Genomic DNA, 20,456 nt, shown 5'->3' with positions numbered 1-20,456 from the left:
TCCTTGAAAAACTCTAAAGAATAGAATCTTTAGTAATTTCTGCACAAATTGTTGTGAGAATTTTTGAAAATATCTAAAAGAATCTCTGAAGGAAGGTATGAATGAATCTAAATTACTTCTAGAAGAATCAATTGAGAACTTTCTAGAGATTTTTTTAAATAAATGGCCGAGAGAATTCGTGAATAAATGGAGTAATACTTGAAGGAACCTCTGGAGAAATTGAAAGAATAGTTTCTGGAAAAGTTTCTGAATATATAAAGGAAAACACTGGAGGAATTTCTGGAAAATAAAAAACTCCGAATCTTTGTGAAAAAAATGTCTGCTGGAGTTGCATCTTTTATGGAAACGATCGGAAAAATCCCTGTAAAAACTCCTAGAAGAACTTCTTCAGAAATCTCTAGAAGAAATTTGGGAGAAATCCCAAGGAAAAACTCCTGGAAAAAATCTGACAATATTTCTGGAGGATTTCCTACAGAAATGTTTGAATAAATACATGAAAAAATACAAGAATGAACTTATGTAGCAATCCTTGAGATATTTCTAAATTTTTGAGCAAATCCGTGGACTAGTTTCAAGATGAATCTTTTGCGAAATTTCTTGAGAAACTGCTGAAGAAATCCCAAGGAAAACTCCTGGGGGAGTTCCGGAAAGAATCCCTGCAGGAATCCCTGGAGAAATTTTCAAAGAAACGCATGGACAGGGATGCATTCTGAAGGAATATTAAGAGAAATCTATAGAATAATTCTTGGTAAAATCATTTTAAGAAATGCTGCGATAATCTCCTTTCATGTAAACATTCCAGAAAATGTTTGATAAAATCTGAAAAAATCCCCTAAGAAATTTCTGGCGGGGTCCCTGGAGGTGATCCTGAAGAATTTCTGGAAATTTTAAGAATAATTCTCAAAATAACAAATTATCAAATAATTCTCAAACTCATGAAAGGAATATCAGTAAGAATGTTCTTTCCACTATAATTATAGAATATATCGTGAATAATTCTTGATCTGGCAAAATAGTGAAGTCATATCCTTGGGGCGTAACTGTTTAGGGAGCGCTGATATTTGGAAACCTCTGCTAGAGTCAAAATCAGCCCTGATTTTACCATAATAGCACTGCTTACAATTAGTTAGATTGGTGATAATCGATCGCGTTCGCTATTGTCTCGAGTGAAAATCAAAACAATAGATTCGCGGGTGTTCAGTATTCAGTATTGTGTTGTTCTTTGATGTGCATGCATCGCTCCTGTAAGGGTATGTTTACTTTATAACTGCATATAAGTTGAAAATTCGCTATTTTCAACATCCTTGCATCTATTGGAAGATGCTTCAGTTCTGGGCTCTTTCTAAGTTGATGAAGGGATTTATAAATGCTTGCAAGGACTTGGCCAGGTGTGTGGAGCTGAGTGAATCTATGACATTGTAAATAGTAGCGACATCTGCAATGTCAATGGAAATATTCAACTTTGCAACTCCATCCAAGATTTGTGCAAGTATTCATGCTATGCTATGCTATGCTATGCTATGCTCACAATTAGTTAGATTGGTATTGGAGAGAATGTTACTGACTTCTGTTGCTACACAGTAAATAAATAACTCAGCCAATTCTGAACCAATACATACAATTTTTGGAACGCGATGAGATACGTATAGTATCTAGCCGTATACACAATTTCAAGTCAATTGGTTTGGAATTGACTGAGTTATAGCGAAGAGTGCCCAATATACCGGCCGCTGACCAAGTGGTTCGCTACCCTATGACATGTTCCCATTCTATGGTATTATTTTGCAATTGTTTACGCTGCACAGTAGGCCAGATGGCTTCGATGCATCTCCTATGTAGTGCAAGCATCAATAGTGGCAAGAAAAATCATAGAAATGGTCGATTGTATAATTGTATGGAATACTTTCAAATTCTGCAAATTCCGTTTCAAGACCATCAACAACTAATCTAAAACTTCCTAGAATTCACTAAATTAAGGAAAAAAGTCTCAGTTGGCCTCGATGTTTACAATAGATTCCGTCGCTTTCTTCCTCGCCATAATAAATAAAGCACTAGTCATACCAAAAACGGCAAAACCCATTTACCCGTATATCGGTGTGGCCTACTTTGTGTCGCGCGTTTGCCCGGTGTTTCAGTGGTTTTTCGATAAAACCATAAATTCCCTCATTCGGTCAGAACTAACCCAAGAACGCAGCCAACGAATTGTGTGGCTTTTTCGGTTAATTATCAATGCTCAGATGATTATGACGCCGCCGCTTCACTAAAATATGCAAATTCTGCATCATTAGCATCGCTGCTACAGGCTGAGGCTGCTACAGGCGATGATTTTCTGTTTTTGCCACTCACACTAAATCGATGAACCGAAACGGTTTTCCGAACGGTTCTGCTAATTGTCGCCCTGAATTGGCTGCTGGAATTGCTAATGATTTCGTGATAGTTTTTTGGGGATTATAAATGTTGGATGAATAACGGGAACGCCCACCCGAGCGACATTCTAGTTCAGGTCGCAAAAATGTCCCGTTATTGTAGTGTGTTCCACGGAATTCCAAGGTCCGTAAAAGGAAATGTAGGAAATCAATTCAGTAGGTCAGCAGATAGAAATTTGAATTTTACTATGTGTGGGATGAAATGGTTTGCTTCGATCCAGATAACAAATCCGTCATCATAAACGTCTTCTCCAAATCTGTCGAACTTTCTTTCATCTGTCGTTGCTTTGGAAACAGTCGATTCTCCATAAAATTTCGATTTTTATTGTTTTCCTCTTCAGGCGCAGTTTACTGGAGCAAATCTGTTCTCCAGCGCAGTCCTTCAGAAGTTATTCGATCGAGTAGTTTAAATGAAATTACTTCCGAAAATGGGCGTCTAGTGGCCAAAGTTTCTCCGAAGCGAACTTTGCTTTCGGTTCCGCAGAACGAACAGAAAAGCAGCGATTCTTAATCGACACAATTTGCTACAAATCCTTGATTGTTTGGTATTTGGCATCGTACCTACTTGCGGCGGTACCAGCTTTTTACGACTACTTCTCTGTTCACACCCTGCCTGGTGGTCCAAGTAGGCGCGCACCGACCGAGCGCGAGTGGAAGGAATCGTTGGTTGTTTGGTACCCCACTAATTAGTGTAGCCAGTAGCCGGGTAAACTCAGTCGGTTGCTTTATTGTGGCGATTTCAACTTTTAATGAAAACTTTGCAGCGCGTGTACTTCGTCGTCAATGGGTTTACGAAGCTAGGTATAAGCTTTTAAGTGCAAGGTCACTCGAGTTGAAGGGATGCGACCCGAGTTGGTTCAAAATCTCAAACTGAAAGATTTATTTTAAGACATTGTGGCTACTTGGATGCTTGATGCGTCATACCTGGTATTAACGGAGTAGAGCACTCTCATAAATCGTCGAGTTCTTAAATCCCTTGTGTCAAGTGTATTGAGAGATGCTATTCGCTGCGTTCGCCACGACCGGTCGTATTTCGTGTTCTCCGTCCGTCATAAGGAAAAGGAAACACATTGATTGCAGCGCTTTTATAGCTCCAACAATGCAGCTCGTTTATGGTGAAATATTACTGTTACACTACAAGTTTGCCTCACGAACTAGCACGTATCAAATATCAACTCGTTGTCGTCGTCGTAGACGTCGTTGCCATCGTTACCCGGAGTACTGCTGCACTCGATATCGTAAATAAATGGAGAAGAATTTATATTTATACTAATTTCAATCTTTACTTCCCATCGTTGTTGCTGATGCCCGGAGACGGAGATTGCGTCTTTTCTATGATCCCCTTCGCTCGTCTATGATCTTTTACGATCTCGTTCGCCAAAAATGGTGCGACGATAAATATTAGCAAATGAGAATAAATTACACATAAAATAAAAATAACGTTTGCTCATCCGTTCCTTCATTGGTAGGTGACCTAGGCAACCAACAGAGGTGCAATTGCACTCAACTAATAACAGTTACAAACACACATATCTAAGCCTTCACTGCTCATAGTGCGAATATTGGAACTCGTTCCTACGTTAAACGGGGGGCTCGTCGTAGTCGTTCATCACCTCTGTAATAATGGATGCAAATTAAAATTTATTAGGATAATGTCATCTCCATTGCACCGGCATGGCCCTATCCTGTCCAGGAGGCATTGCATTATTGTACCTTCGACGACAACGACAACTACTGATGTCAAAACGATACCGAATCGAAGATGGCTATGGGCGACAGCTTTCGAACCTAGAAAACAGTACCTGACCTACGTCAGAGGATAGGATGCGACACGTAGTCAACCAATAGTCAACTCAACCGGAGATCGTAGTAGGCTGTGTGCGCAAGCTGCTGTGGTTTCAAAACTGTCACGCGTTTTTTTTTGCTCCGCATTGTTTGCAATATGGCAGGCCCCGGCTGGTGGTGTTATGCCTTTCGCAAATTTTACCTCGGGAGTGCTTGCAAATTACTTGTCGGTGTTCAACATATTTCTTTTACCTGGAAATTTAGTCGGTCTCGTAGTTTTGAGTACGATAATTCACGATTGTCGTAGGATTTTGTCTTACAGTAAGGACCCGATTTTGTCAGCCCCATTTTGCGACAAACTTTTTGCTCTCGTTATTTTATCGCCAAACTTTAACCAATAAGTTTATGTTTATCAGCAAACTACAGCTTAAATGCAGCACATAGAGGTTTTTAAAGTTTGAAAAGCTGTTCTGGTTTTTGATGAGAGCAAAAAATATGTTCTGAAAGTGGGCTGGCAAAATCGGGTCACTAATGTGTTCTCATTTTTGGTGATATTTCTGCTCTGGATGTTCGGGACACGCAAATGGAAAGGAACAATTGTGTCGAGCATACTGAAATACGTATCATTTGGTGAGTTCGTTCCTATATATCGTTTTAGTGCCTAAACATTGACAAAAGAACTCAACCTCTTGACTAACAACACACAACTTCCCGTGACACCTTGGGCTGAGAGGTCTCTACATACCTTTATTAAGTGATCAACTAATCTTCATTTCCCATCCCTCAGCTGTGGTAAGGACGTGGCCTGGACAGTCTTCGACCATTGGAGGGTTGCATCAATCTTGTCTTAAAGTCAGTGTCAGTGCTCCAAATCTCCAAATATTTCCTGCCGCGGTAACGGAAAAGCCGGCTTATCATAACAGTATTCACAACCCCTAAAGGAATCGCTGGAGAAGTTCACAGAGGAATCTCTTTGGAAGAATCGCTAGAGGAACCTCTAAAAAATCTCAAGAGATCTCTGGAGATATCTTTGATAAGGTTCTAGGTGAAATTTCTGGAGGATTTCGGAAGAATTCCTAGAGAAATTACCCGAGGAATCATCCCCGCTAGAAAATTATATCAAGTTTGTATCATATTGTGTTATAATGTTATAATATTTTTCTCCAACTTATTATGTTATAAACTAGCTGCAGGATGATGTTAAAATAACTTAAAGTGTAACATAAAGTACACTGGTCTATTCAAGATTATAACCTATTTTGTTGTAATCATATCAATATTATAACAAAATGTGATATGAAATTTAGCCTCAGCATTATTGCCCAGGTAACCAATAAGCATTTAAATAAGCCGTATTTCTGTTTTATACCTGCATTTGGCCTGCTTACTGCTGTATTATAGCAGCTTGACTGCTAAACTGCCCTATAATAACAATTCAAATGCTACTTAAAATCTGACAGCAGTTTCGTAGCATTTCAAATGCACGGTATGTTTTGGTCAATAGGCATCTTAACTGCTACTTTATTGTCACGAAACTGCTAAGAGAGATGAGTGATGCTAATCACAACACATTTCCACTTTTTAATTGCCGTGCCACGGCTGTAGAAGCCGTCATCATTCGCATGTCCAGTCAATCATCGATAACAACGGAGAAAATCAATGGGAAAACATGCTTTGGCAAATTAATCCCATGGTCGGTTTCCTATGATCGATTTTATTATCCGCACCTGCCGAGCTCATAACGTAACGAAGCTACTGCCGGTATAATACTCATGCCTTAAATAGATCAAAATCCAACGCGCTTTATCTGATCATCTATAGCTTACCATGTATCGCGGTTCAGCACCATCGTCAACCCGAGGATCGAGGGATCGAATCCCAATTTGGCCGAAAGCAGCAAAAAAACAGCAACAGCAGTTCAGAATGTGTCCCAAGCCTCAAATGTTTCACAAGAGGGCGAGAAAAAAGAAAAAAAGGGAAGTCGTGAAATGGGCAGGGGAAAATATTTGTTTTTATTTTTGACAATCTGGGGGATAGGATGGATAAGCATTTAATTAGCCGTATATTGGGCCAAAACCTGCCTTTAATTAGCACTAATGGCGCATATACGGCAGATTAGCATTTAATGACCTGCTGTAAAGGCGCATATAGTGCCGAATTAACGCCATTTTAACTGCTTATTGGTTACCTGGGTGGTTTCTATCATAATTTGATATAATTTTGTTACAATATTTCCCAAATGTCGAAGATCAAAACTAAATCATAATACAATGGGTTATGAAACAACATTCATAACAAATGTGATATAATTGGGTTATAGTATATTGAAAACATCAAGGATGTTGAACATGATGATATCACAATGAGTTATAAATATCATGATTTGTTAGGATTGTGTTATATTTTTGTTACAATATTCTATTCGGGATAGCACGAAACTCTACAGGAATTCCTGATAAAATCTCGTAAGTAGTTTCAGTAAATACCGTTAGAACAGTTTCTGGAGAACTTTCTGAAGAAATTGCAATTTTCTAAGAAATCCCTAGAGGTATCTACAGAGGAAGTCCTGGATAAATTCCTGTAGTAGTTCCTTGAAAAATAACTAGAAGAATGCGTATTGAAATTTTTGAAGAGATTCCTCTGATGATATTACTGAAGAAATCCACGGAGGAATTCCTGAAAACCGTTCTAGGTGAATAGCTGGAACAATTCCTTGAGCAAACTCAGCAGAAACGGCTTGAGAAAAGCTAGCACGTATTTCAGGAGAGCTACCAGAAAAAAAAATCTAGAAAAATCTCTGCAGGAATTCCAGTAGAAATCACATAAGAAATTCCTGAAGCGATACCAGAAGATGTTTCTGTTGGACTTACATGAGAAATTCCTGAAGGAATACTAAGTCCTAAGGAATACTAAGGAATACAGTCCCAAGATAATCCCAAGTGAAATCACTGGAAACATCTTTGGTAAAACTATAGCGCAAATTTCTGGAGGATCCCAGGAGGATAGCATGAAACCCTACAGGAATTCCTGAAGGATCCTGCAAGTAACTTCTGTAGAAACCTTAAGAACAGCTCCTGGGTATATAAATTGAGTAATATCTGAATGAATCCCAAATGTAAGGCATTTCCATAGGAATTCCTAGGAACCCCTGGAGTAATTCCTAAAAGAATTGTTGAAGAAATTCATATTGAAATCTCTGAAGAAATCCCTCTTAGGATTCCAGACGATATATTTCATGGTATCGCTTCAGGAATAAATGGTAATAGGAATTAATGGCAATAGGAATTCTAGAAGTGATACCAAGAAATATTTCTTGTAGGGAAACACGTCTAGCTTGATGCAAGTAGTTCTTTATTATGACAAATTCTGCTTTGATACATCAACGCCTACTACAGCTCGGCCATCTTGGCACAACGTATCGTCCTCGATGTGAACACACGCTTCCCCAACGAAATCTTCATCAAAACTTCAACTCGATTCTGCTCAGGTTCTCCTTCGGTTCATTCTTTATTCCCCATGACTCCTCTCGTAATCTTGGTACGAGAGTAATGCTGCAATCAGTTTGTATTGTAATTTTTCTCTGAATACTTTTTCATTCTTATATCCAGCGATTACATACAGTCGGTTTTTCAAGGCTCCACCCGACTAGAAAAACATATATCAAGTTTATAACACATTGTGTTATGATGATATGACATTTTTCTCTAGCTTTTTTGTTATATACTAGATGCAGGATAATGTTAAAATAACTAAAACTGTAACAAAAAGTACACTGGTCTAATCAAAATAATAACCTATTTTGTTATAATCAGAACAATATTATAACACAATATGATATAAATTTTAGCTTCAGGATAACTAGTTTCTATCATATTTTGATACAATTGTGTAAAATGATGTTCTGAATGTCAAAGAAACAGAACTAAATTATTTCACAATGAGTTATTGAACATCATTGATACAATTGAGTTATAATATTTTTAGGCATCAATGATGTTAAACATGATTATATCACAATGAGTTATACATATCATGGTCTGTTATAATAATAGAAATACACTAGAATTTCAATGGCGCTGTAGTCACTTATAATATTTAACTATTTTAATAGTTTTAATTGTAATAATTGATTATTTTTAAGTGTCCATCTTGTAGAGGATCTTTTGTTTTGGTAAACAAAATTGATTTGACACTTCTAGTACCGCTACTGACGCTGTAATGGCGTGGCAAACTTGATGTTAGTCACACGAACAGTCGCGACATTGGACTTCTGTGGCTAGTTATTCTATTGTTATAATTGTTTTATATTTTTGTTAAAATCTTCTGGTCGGGCAGCGTTCGAACAGCAACGTTAAATCGACTCTTGCTCCAGATCTTCCACAGCCACCTCGAAAGACTACTTTAAATTTCGATTGTATTATTTCGGGAAAAACGTTCCGATCCCACTTCTGAAATTGTAGGGACTTAAGAGAAAAACATCCAGTTCGGACTACGATGATCTTGAATGTGACATTTCTGTAACTTTATAAATCACAGCCTGCTACAGTTCGGTCATCTTGACAACCTCACCTCGTCCTCGATGTGCACAACCTATTCAACGGGATTCTCTTCGGTAACTCCAACTCGATGACACAGTCTTGGTCTTCAGAGTTGTAATGCAACTACTCTTGCTAATTTTTACCATTTGGTAACGCCGTGTGAAACTTCCTTTTCAAAATTTTCTTCTCTTTGACTCCGTAACTCCTCTCAAACGCCAATAAGTTCAAGAGTAATATGCCACATCACCAGGGTGGCCACCGAACCGGGAAAAACGGGAAAACCGGGAAAAAGACGGGAATTCGGAACGAACGGGAAAAAAGCGGGAAAAACTCTGGAATTTGAGATGATCACCGGGAAAATTATTGTTGAGAGAAATTTGATGAACATATTTGAATTTTTTACTCCTCATTGATAATGTGCATAAGCAAGCAAAATTCAAATAATCGATTTCATTGAAATCTCTATCAGTTATTTTTTTTTCTCCAATACAGGTCGGTCTCGATTATCTGAAATCGGGCTCTGATGCTTCTCAAACATATGTCTGAGTAACAGAATGCTCTATAAAGCTGAAATTTTGACATTTTGTCAAGCCAACTTTGATTAGAAAATTGTCAAAATTTCAGCTTCTTACAGCATTCCATTTGCGAAATATTATTTTGGAAAGCGCCAGAATCCAACTCCAGATAATCGAGTCAGACCTGTATAGCAATTTTTGCTAAGACTGCATCAAAAATTCGGGTGAAATGCAGTAATCTTGGTTTATTCTTACTATACCAACATTGCGCATATGTTGTTTTTTTCTTCTTCTTCTTCTGAACTTTTATTTGAAAAATGTTAAATTTTTAAAATTCTCGTTTTAAATAGATCCTGTGGAACCTTGCTTTTCTCGAAATTTTCCTAATTTATTATCGAAATTGTATATTTCTTTACAATTTCAGCATCATTTCAAACAAAAGCAATTTTTTAAAGCATTAAATATTTGAATGAAAAAACTAAACAGGTTTATTGGAAAAAATCGGGTGATTGCATTAAAAATAATTGTTAAGTGTAGTAAGCAAACGCAGTTTTAAAAGTTAGGGTTTTATTGAAATTTAGTTGTATATTACCATAGTATAATAAAGATATTCACTAAACAGATTAAATAACTGCGAAAGCCATGCTTATCTGATTATTGAAATGTTTCATGATATTGCGAATGAAATAATCAAAGATTGCCTTGGCGATCGCTACGTTTAATCAATTTACACTGTTTTAGTGAATCCCCTAAATGAAAATGAATTTGAAGAGAAAGAATTGTCATTTAACGTTCTGGAATAGGTATTATTCATTCTTCAACATCTGTTCATTATGAAATGAAATGAAAGAGGGTCTACTTTTCATGGTTTGCTCTAGAGCACCTTTTTTTTTTCGACGAACTCGGGAAAAACGAATTGAGATGAATAAGATGCAAAAGTTTTTAGAATATTATTGTAGTCCCATTGATTAAACGCCAACTATTCGTTTCAACATAATCAAAAAACAAAACACTATTATTCTAAAACTATTTTTTACACTGATTTCACACAATTTTCAGAAAATATTGTGCAGGTATTTTTCGGGAACGATTTTTTGGCATAAACATAGTTGTTTAAAATCGAAAGAAAGATAGGATTAAAACTTCATATATTTCACGTGAAAGACATAAAATTCAAAAAACGTCACATAGACTTGGCATTTGTCAAATTTTATGTTTTTTATATAAGTTTGGGCCACCCTTGTATTATAGCTTTAGCTTTTTATAATTAAATACTTGTAAGTACAACATTCAATAAATATACTTTTTCATTGAAATCTAAAAAACAAGCTTAAAGTTAGAAATCACGAAAACGGAAACCTTTACAAATCTTCAATCTCATCATTACAGTACTTTTAACTTTAATAGTACTTAAGTATGATTTATTGAGGAAACGTGTTTGTATTTACTAGTTAGTTGCATTCTTTGAAGTGATTTTTTTTTCATTGTACTTTATTTTTATGTAAAATGAGAGTTGAGTGTTACATACTCCGAAAAAGTTCATTTGGAAAAACCGGGAAAAGTTGAAAAATCGTACCGGGAAAAAGACGGGAATTCCAAAACTGAAATTGAGTGGCCACCCTGCACGTCCCAATCGCTTTCCCCAGTTGTTCTTGTCGACTCCATTAGTAGGTAACCGTTCTTTTGACAAATGACTTCAAATGTTGATTCACTTTGAAAATAACGATGGATGCAATTCCACTTCTGAAATTATAAGGAAACACGTCTAGCTTGATGCAAGTAGTTCTTTATTATAACAAATTCTGTTTGATACATCAACGCCTAGTACATTCTGTAGGAATAATAACACAGCGTAACAAAAATTAACTTTTGGTCTGTCGAATCTGGGCTCAGATTTGCTCTAACACGTCACAATTTTGAGCTATACCTCAATTTATAGGGCAAAATATGCGGTTTTGGGCTTTTTTGACTGCAAGCCATTAAGCAAGGAAATATTTTTTTAAGCAATCAAAAGGTAAATTGGTCAATTAACATCTAAATTAACGACTCATGCAAAATATTTCATTTTACCAAATCGAATTTGATAGTTTTAAGCGATTATTGATAGGTACGATGTTTCCCATACAAGTCACCCTATAAAAGTTGCATGCAAGTTTTCATACTAACATAAAATACTTAAATCTATCAAATTTGATTAGGTAAAACGAAATATTTTGCATGAGTCGTTAATTTAGATGTTAATTGACCAATTAACCTTTTGATTGCTTAAAAAAAATATTTCCAAGCTTAATGGCTTGCAGTCAAAAAAGCCCAAAATCACATATTTTGCCCTATAAATTGAGGTATAGCTCAAAATTGTGACGTGTTAGAGCAAATCTGAGCCCGGATTCGGATTCAGCGGCCCAAAATCCTTCGGAGACACATAAGTTTGCTCTTGAGACAAAAAAATGTTGCGCTGTGTAAGAGGATATCACTTCAATTCTTGGGATTTGTGCTAACGTAAGAACCTCGACAACACTAATAAGACGCGACGCGAGACGGAACACAACACTTATTATTCTTACAACGTTAAAAAGGAGATAAAATTACCTTTTTGAGTCGACCGGTTTTGGGCTCGTTGTTGCCCATCGACAGGACGATGTCAAAAAGGTAATTTTATCTCCTTTTTAACGTTGTAAGAATAATAAGTGTTGTGTTCCGTCTCGCGTCGCGTCTTATTAGTGTTGAAGAGGATATCCTGGAGAAGTCCCAAGAACAACCCCAAGGAAATCCATAGAAGATTCCTGGAGAAATGCCTGAATAAATTGTTTGTGTAATTCCTGGAGAAATAACTAAAGGAATACGAAGGAATACGAAGAAGAAATTTAGGGTATGGGTCATTCCACGCCAAGTGACCGACCGCTTGCAATCGACCATCACGGATTTGAACCAAATTTGGCTGAAACATTTGTTTAGATGGAAAAAGAAAAAATCCAAATTTTGGTGCCGATCAGATCACCCCTCGGCCCGTGGCAGCACCCCTCGTTTTGGCCGATATGAAAATTATCCTCTCTTTCTTTTATTTTTATCATTGAAACGATTGCACCTACACATTTTTGACCTTCGGCTTTTTTAAAGGAAATCGTTCAGAGAATCCAGAAAAAATATTATTTATTTGATACAGTGTTGTTTGATTTTGAAAATTTTGATTCCATCGTGTTTATCAGACGTTTTTCTATCGAAAAAGCTTAACTCCCCAAGGTAATTTGCGTCGTTCCTGAGATATAGCGTTTTTAAGAAAAAATATTCATTTTTTGTCATATAAAGTATCATATAAAATCAGGTGCAGTTTATAAATTTCGTAAAAAAACATTGTTCGATGCCATATAATCACGTTTTGTGCTGATTTGAACAATATCGAGTATAAAAAGGATTAAAAAAATTGTGACAGTGTTGCCAGTCTACCTTTTCTATTATACCATGAAACCTAACCTTCAAGTGTTTGATAATGTACAGGTTATTCTGAAAAATCGCACCATGTGTGTTCCAAGATGTGTGAGCAAGATAAAAACAATACATATCTTCTCTAACGACCCTGTTGTCGACCTTTTCTTCACAGACAAACAGACGTAACACCTAGAAAATTTTTCGCGAAAATCCATCGCCTAGTTCACACTAGATGAAACGTCTAAACGCTTAGAAATGATGTGCGCACCTCTGGTTGTGAAAGCTACAACTATAAAGGTTTAAAAAGATTGTTAAAACCGTGGTCGTTGGATTTTTTTTTCACTGTTACGTCTGTTTGTCTGTGTTTTCTTGTTTATGGTCCTATCTGACAAAATGACCCGATAATTGACAGTTATTGTTAGTTTGGTAGTTAGCAATAACAAAATTGGTTTATTGGAATAGATGAGGATAAATTGTTAAAATATAAAATGTATCTATTTTGAAATTCATTTCAATTGTCATTTTATTCATTTCAACGATGTTGTAGATGGAAGTGTTGCCACACATGTCATTTTTATTGTAAACATCTAATTTACACGAAAGCTTTCGTAAATAGATAACATCAAATAAAAACAAATGATTTCTGTTTTTTATACATAACGAGCACATTTGGCAACACTGCATAGATGGCAACACAATTCATAATTGCTACTCCATGGTTAATCACAGCGAACGATTGTCGCTTTAGTTTGTGTGTTTGTTTATCAGCGACGACAGCAGCCACTTCGATCACTCACCAACATTCTTCACCATTCGCCTCATTCATTCTTTCGCTTGCGATCAAAACTGCGACGAACGAATATCCATGTCAAAGCAACTTGCGCATGGCTTTCCACTGGTGATGGGGTTGCGTGCTTGATCACGACAATCCGTTTGCTGCATCTTTCTTGATTCGATTCAGCAAAGAGGAGTGAATATGAATGGAGTGAGGCGAATATACCGATCCTTAATATGATACAATACATTGTCGATCTGGGAGTCACCTATAATTGATCGAACAATCGATTTGATTTATCGGATTTAACCTTCGCGTACAACCGATCTCTTTTCCATGCAAAAAAGCCTAAGAAAAGTAGTCTCTAGGGAGCAAACGCCACTAATCCATTTCACTCAGAAATTTTTGTTCATTCTTCGCCACGAAGAACAAACAAAAACTCGTACCATATGCAATCACATCAATAGACAACACAATACTCAACACTGTTCTTCACTTCTCTGCCCGGGACAATAAAGGACATGATTTATTATTCTGCAATCCAGTAAGAGTAAACGCAATACTAAGCACTCCCGCACCTATTGTTTGCGTTTCCGCTAAATTCTAGCATACTTGGCAACACTGCCGTAAAAATCAATCAAAAGATATTTTTACAGGGATTTTTATAAGGAGTTGGACCTTCGAATATACAATAAAAATACTGAAGTCTGAGCTACCAGTTGCACGACGATGCGTAGTATCTAATATTATCTAATTCCAAAGGATATCATACTTCATATTTTATCATATTCCATATTTTCAGGTTCAGCTTCTGAAATTAGCTGTGGGTCATTGAATGTAGTTATATCGAAATGACATTTTCAGCACTGTTGCTTATAAATACACTCATCAAATGTTTTCCTGAATATATTTTACGTCGATGTTGGCAAATGAACTGAACCTAGATAAAAAAATACTTTTGGCTTGTTAATTAGCTTTCATACTAATGTTCTAGTAAAATTAAGATTTCTACAATAAATATTATATACAGTGTATCAAACAATTGTCCGTACAGCAATTTTTTTGTCAAAATAATTTTTCCATCAAATGTTTATAACTTTTTTATACATCAATCAAAACTGCTGAAATTTTGACCAATCATGAATCATACATTACTGCTCAATTGGTAAAATTTTGAGCGAGATCGAATAAGTTTTCTGAAAGTTATAGAACTTTTACTAAAACTTATAAGATTTTTGAACAAATTTTTAAAATAATATATCTCAATATGTAGTCGATGAAACTTTTTCAATCTTTTTTGTGTTACAGCTTATACCTAAGGTTTTCATATGCAGCTTCGTTTGAGGTTTTATATTCACTACAAAAAATATGAAAAATTTGCTTACGTAGTTGACGGTATTTAAAAAATTACCATATTTTGAACATATAATCTGCCAAACGTTTTCTACCAACAAAAGTGCATTAGCTGAACGGAAAATGCATAGGACCTACTCTTCATATGTTGTTTAGAAGGTCCTGTATAAAAATATTACATCAAGAGGGTTTAAAAAAGTTGAAAACAATTGGCACTTTTATTGATCAAAATATGATAAATATCCAAATAATGCTGTGAATATATACAGATTTTTCATATTTTTTGTAGTGAATATAAAACCTCAAATGAAGCTGCATATGAAAGCCTTAGGTATAAGCTGTAACACAAAAAAAATTAAAAAAGTTTCATCGACTACGTATTGAGATATAATGTTTTAAAAGTCTGTTCAAAAATCCTAAAAGTTTTACTAAAAGTTCTATAACTTTCAGGAAACTTATTCGATCTCGCTCAAAATTTTATCAATGGAGCTGCAATATATGGTTTATGATTGGTCAAAATTTCAGCGTTTTTAATTAACGTATAAAAAAGTTATGAACATTTGAATGAAAAATTATTTTGACCAAAAAATTGCTGTACGGACAATTGTTTGATACACTGTATTTGGCAGCACTTCTGTTCAGATAATGTTAAAATATATGAAATTTGTTTAGAATTGATGATCTCAATAGATACATTTATTTAGTTCAACAGGTTATGCTAGTCCATTACGATAGACTCATAATTGATGAACTGGCAACACTGTAACATTTTTTTAATCCTTTTTATACTTGATATTTTTCCAATCAACACAAAACGTCTTTATATGGCATCGAACTATTTTTTCTTTGCGAAATTTATAAACTGCACCTGATTTTATATGATACTTTATATGAAAAAAATGAATATTTTTTCTCAAAAACGCTATATCTCGGGAACGACGCAAATTACTTTGGGGAGTTAAGATTTTTCGATCGAAAAACGTCTGATAAACACGATGGAATCAAATTTTTTAAAATCAAAATATACGTGTTTTGAGAAAAATCGATTTTTAGTTTTAAAATTGAAAAATATGATATCTGGCAACACTGTATCAAAAAAATAATATTTTTTCTAGATTCCCTGAACGATTTCCTTTAAAAAAGCCGAAGGTCGAAAATGTGTAGGTGCAATCGTTTCAATGATAAAAATAAAAGAAAAAGAGGATAATTTTCATATCGGCCAAAACGAGGGATGCTGCCACGGGCCGAGGGGTGATCCGATCGGCACCAAAATTTGGATTTTTTCTTTTTCCATCTAAACAAATGTTTCAACCAAATTTGGTTCAAATCCGTGATGGTCGGTTGCAAGTTTTCACATTTTCTCGGTCACTTCGTATGGAATGACCCGTATGCATTACAGACTTCAAGCAAAACCGTTGGGAGTGACGTTGCTAAGAAAGTTAATGTCACTCCATTGAAGCTCTTTGTTGGGATGGTACATAGAAATTTCAACCTTATGTCCTGGCTTGAAGGCCTAGGTTCATGCATCATGACTCGCCCTCTGAAAAGAGAAGGAAATGTTGAAGAATCAGCCCATGTTGTTCATAGAAAAAAAAAATAAGGAAATATTCCACCGATTTTGTGGATCCTTCCGGAGTATACTAGCATTTAAAGTCACTAGTGGTGTCCTATTTTGATGTAGAATAGCTTCGATTGCATTCCCAATGCTTTATTTTGAAGTATAAAAGCGGCAAACTTCCGAAGAATGACGACCGCCGCTTCAGAAATCCCTCACTCTTCATTCGCTCAGTGCCTCTACTGAACACCAATAAAAAAAATCAGATGAAAAGCCAGCATAATCGAGGGCTGACGAAATCGGGTAACAGCTGTACACTAAATTCTTTTTACAAGACTTTTTTAACGGCGTCCCTTAACGCTAACAATGAAATTCTTCGTGATTACCCATTAGATTGAATAGTTTAGTGGTTTTTGTTCTCGAATTTTGTAGAAATATTAATAATTTCATTTAACTGTCAACATGAACGTCAAGGAAAGGGGCCATCTAAACTTAACAAAGCGCAGTAGGCGTTGCCGCGTGTAGACGTGTGTTGAGCTGCTTGCTTGTCACATTTCTTTCCTGTTTGCCAGTGTTTTTGTTTTTCTTTTCGCGATTCCGCTGACGGTTTGGCCGGTACTACGCCATCCGGATGGTTCTTCCACGGGTGAAAAAGTGTGAATTTTGATGGCGAAAAGTGAACTATTGATTTTGAGAGGAATTGTGAAGAATTATTTCCAAATTCAGTTCCACGATGCTGGAGCGATCTGTAGCGCTACGGCAGGTGTACGTGATTGCCTGCGCTGCTCGCTGGTCGAGTTCCGAAGTTCGTATCGAGAGTGTCGGAATTTGTCGTCAAATCCGCGTTTTGTCATTCGGTATGTTCTGATTATTACTATTTACTACAAATTGAACTAAATACGTGCACAGCTCGATCTTCTGAAAATTTTTCAAAAGTGTAATTACTTCTAGCAATATCCGGATAGTCGTTATCAACTGTTCGGTGCTTAAAACTTGCCGGGAAAAATACCAAAACTGTAAATATACTCTATGTTGTGGGTTGATAGCATTCTCATGCTGAGCAATTCCGGAAGCTTCTAACTAATCACCTGATTTGTTATTTATGACACTGTGCGTTCTTTCCCCCACTCGTCAGCGCATCTCCGATGAAGCAACAAAATACACCGGCTGATCCGTATGAATATGTAAATGATAGTCAACCGATTTGTCAGCATTTTGTTAATGTGCCTACTAGGCTCTGCCTAGTCTAGTCTAGTACCTGAATCAGCAGATTTTTCCCACATGATTGGAAATCGCCTACTGAGAGAGTTCTGTGTCGCACATCTTCCACGGCATGTGATTTACACTGAGCTGTGAGCGATGCATGTCGCCTACTTCGATACAGTGATACAGTGCAGCGCAGCAGTAGTGGAAGAAAAGTGCGGAAGCTGAACAACAGAACTTCGTGAGAGCTCGTTGAAAACTGAGCTCCAAGCTTAATTGAGATTGACCTGGCCAGATTAAAAGATGGATTACAACAGTTTAAGCCAGCAGCAGCAATGCAGCTACTGTCACGCTACCCCGTGTTAAAATAGATGGCTAGTTTTTTTTTCTGCAACTATATCGCTCTATACCTCGTCGCTTGTCGCGCGCTATTGTTGTGTAACTAATTTTCCCTTTCCTTTTCTCGATTTTTTCCCCTTCTGTAGGAACCGTGCACTGACAACGACGACGAAAACGTGGAAAATCGTGTGCCGTCGATGTCGACCGTGTGCCACTACTGACTACTGACAGTAAGAGGTGAGTTTCACTTTCTATCTTGTGTTTTCGGGAAACATGTTATAATTGGTCTGATGAAAATTTGAAACATATGAGCTCTGTCGTCAGGGGGATTTATATAAGCGCTGAACGGTACTGACATGACGACATGACGAGCAAATTGGCACTTTTGTTTGTGGGTAATCGAAGCAACCCTCTAAGAAAACATGATTCTTTCTGTGAGGTGGCTCAATGCCACGACATGTTTCATGTTTTTCCGTAATTAGAATTGTCCTTTTTGGGACACAATTGAGCAATTGAGCAACAAATTCAAAAGTGTCACGAATATGGCAGAGCTTTGCCATGCTTGCTGGGATGATCCGTTTTCGTTCGATCCGTGCAATTAATCCTGGTAATCGTAGCATGTGAGGCTCGGTGCAAATCATGCTGGATTGGGGATGACAAAGCAAGCGGTGCATCACGATCACGAAATCGAGCGTTGAGTTTTATATGAATGCCATTCATCAGCGTTTGTTAGATGAGGTTCCTCCATTGAAAACGGGGCTTCCTCCGCCGATAATGGTGATAAATTATGACAACGTTTCGCTGTGTTGAGCATTGTATATGCGGATTTATGAGATTTTTCACATCCTTTTTAGTTATGGCTCGGATGAACCGAAAACGTGGTTTGAAAGCAGGCGTTGCGATTAAGTAACGGCACGTTTTTTTCGCTTCCGAGTTGAGTGTGAATTGCACAACGTTTGCCAAAACATATCTCGTTGTATAATAATATTGATAAAACTCATGGCCTCCTGTGATTACGCATTTCAATAATATCAACGGATGCTACTTCATTTGGCCAATTCATTTCCATGTTTATTGTGGTCTATCACGAAAAAAATAAACTTTTCTAAACGCTTGCGTTGCACGATTGTGACGTTCCCAGTATATTCTTCTCGCTTATCGTAATGAATGTTCACAAATATTTCCCACTGCACCTAAAATTAATACCGAAAAATAAGGTGCAAATTTGATAAAAGTCCCTTACCTCATCGTTTTACGACACCAGGGTGATAAACCCAACTAAAAAGGCGACGGCGCGCCACCATCCAACGATGATGATGGGACACGTCAATTAACATAAAATAATACTTACTTCTTGATAATTTTTACGACGAATAAACCATCGCCAAAACTATTTCAGGCGGGCATGAGCGAGCGAATCCCACCCCTGTGCATCACAGCGCAGCAGCAGGGTTGGGTTGGGATGCCTGTCACCTTATCACGCAAATCGCGTCAACTCCACTAAAAATGGCATTTATGCTGGGGACGTTTAAATGAAGCAGTCGTTGGCTACTGCGATGCTTTTTCGGTGATGTCACCCGACCGGCGCGCGGCGAATTGGTCGTCCAAGCCCTCTGATGATGTCAAATTTTAACTGAGTTTTTTTCTTGACAAGGGCGTATCCAGCCGGGAGTGGCTTGTTAAGCGCTTCACGGTTGAAAGCACTTTCAGTAGGGACAATTTGGGCAGCAGCATCTATTTTGGGCACTTGCTGCTATAAGTCTGTCAATTTTGAACCGATTGACTTGATTTTTGGGACACGATCAGATACGCACAGTATCTAGCCATGTGCAAAACTTCAAGCCAACCGGTTTGAAATTGGCTGAGTTAAAGCAGCTAGTGCCCAAATGGTCCCAGACCCTATTCCGTAAAAAGAGACATTTCCAATTGAAAAATGTTGTTTCATTCGAAATTATTTCGACGAGCTAGATTTATTGGCCTAATGCATGACTTTTTTTTCTGAAATACTGACTTCAATTTTCTCTAATATGCAATCAAAATTATTTTGAAAATGTTCCTAAAATTGTTATTATTTACATATTACCATTTATTTATTAGAAATCTACTTCGTCATATGCGCTAATACCCGTCATATCGGACAGAAAATAGCCGATAAATACAGATATTTCAACTTACCTTTGCTAATGGCTCAGTAGATGAAGCAAATATATTTAGACTATCAATACTCCAAAGACTTCATTTACGAGTTGCCAATTTTTCTCGTTTTGCGTACGACGAAGGCAACCGCACTAAAGCAGCAGGTAGCCGAATTGTTCTTCATCACCGTTCAATTTTCACTTCACCAGATTCACCTATTGAACCAACTCTCAATCCACCCCCACAAAAGCTCTGCGGCACTTTTAAGTTGGATTTCACTGCTGCAGAGTGCAGCAGTTGTTAATCAAATAAATCACTTTTTTCCCTTCGTTAAAATGTTAACAACAAGTTGTCTTTGTCTACGGAGGATACAAGCAAATGTGTGCGTAGATTGTGCCCGAAATA

The 20,456-nt window shown here is 37.0% G+C and overlaps 1 long non-coding RNA gene across 1 annotated transcript in view; it reads left to right on the top strand.

Moving 5' to 3' along the window:
- LOC134288755 (uncharacterized) overlaps positions 1–20,456 on the top strand; it is a 282,827-nt gene that overhangs the window by 177,985 nt on the left and 84,386 nt on the right. Inside the window, exon 4 of the long non-coding RNA XR_009998128.1 lies at positions 18,062–18,152. This is a non-coding gene — a long non-coding RNA (uncharacterized LOC134288755). The remainder of the gene's footprint in view (positions 1–18,061; positions 18,153–20,456) is intronic.

The sequence above is a fragment of the Aedes albopictus genome, chromosome 2 (genome assembly GCF_035046485.1).
Source record: "Aedes albopictus strain Foshan chromosome 2, AalbF5, whole genome shotgun sequence".
NCBI lineage: Eukaryota > Metazoa > Arthropoda > Insecta > Diptera > Culicidae > Aedes > Aedes albopictus.
This window is presented reverse-complemented; position numbering and strand designations above follow the sequence as displayed.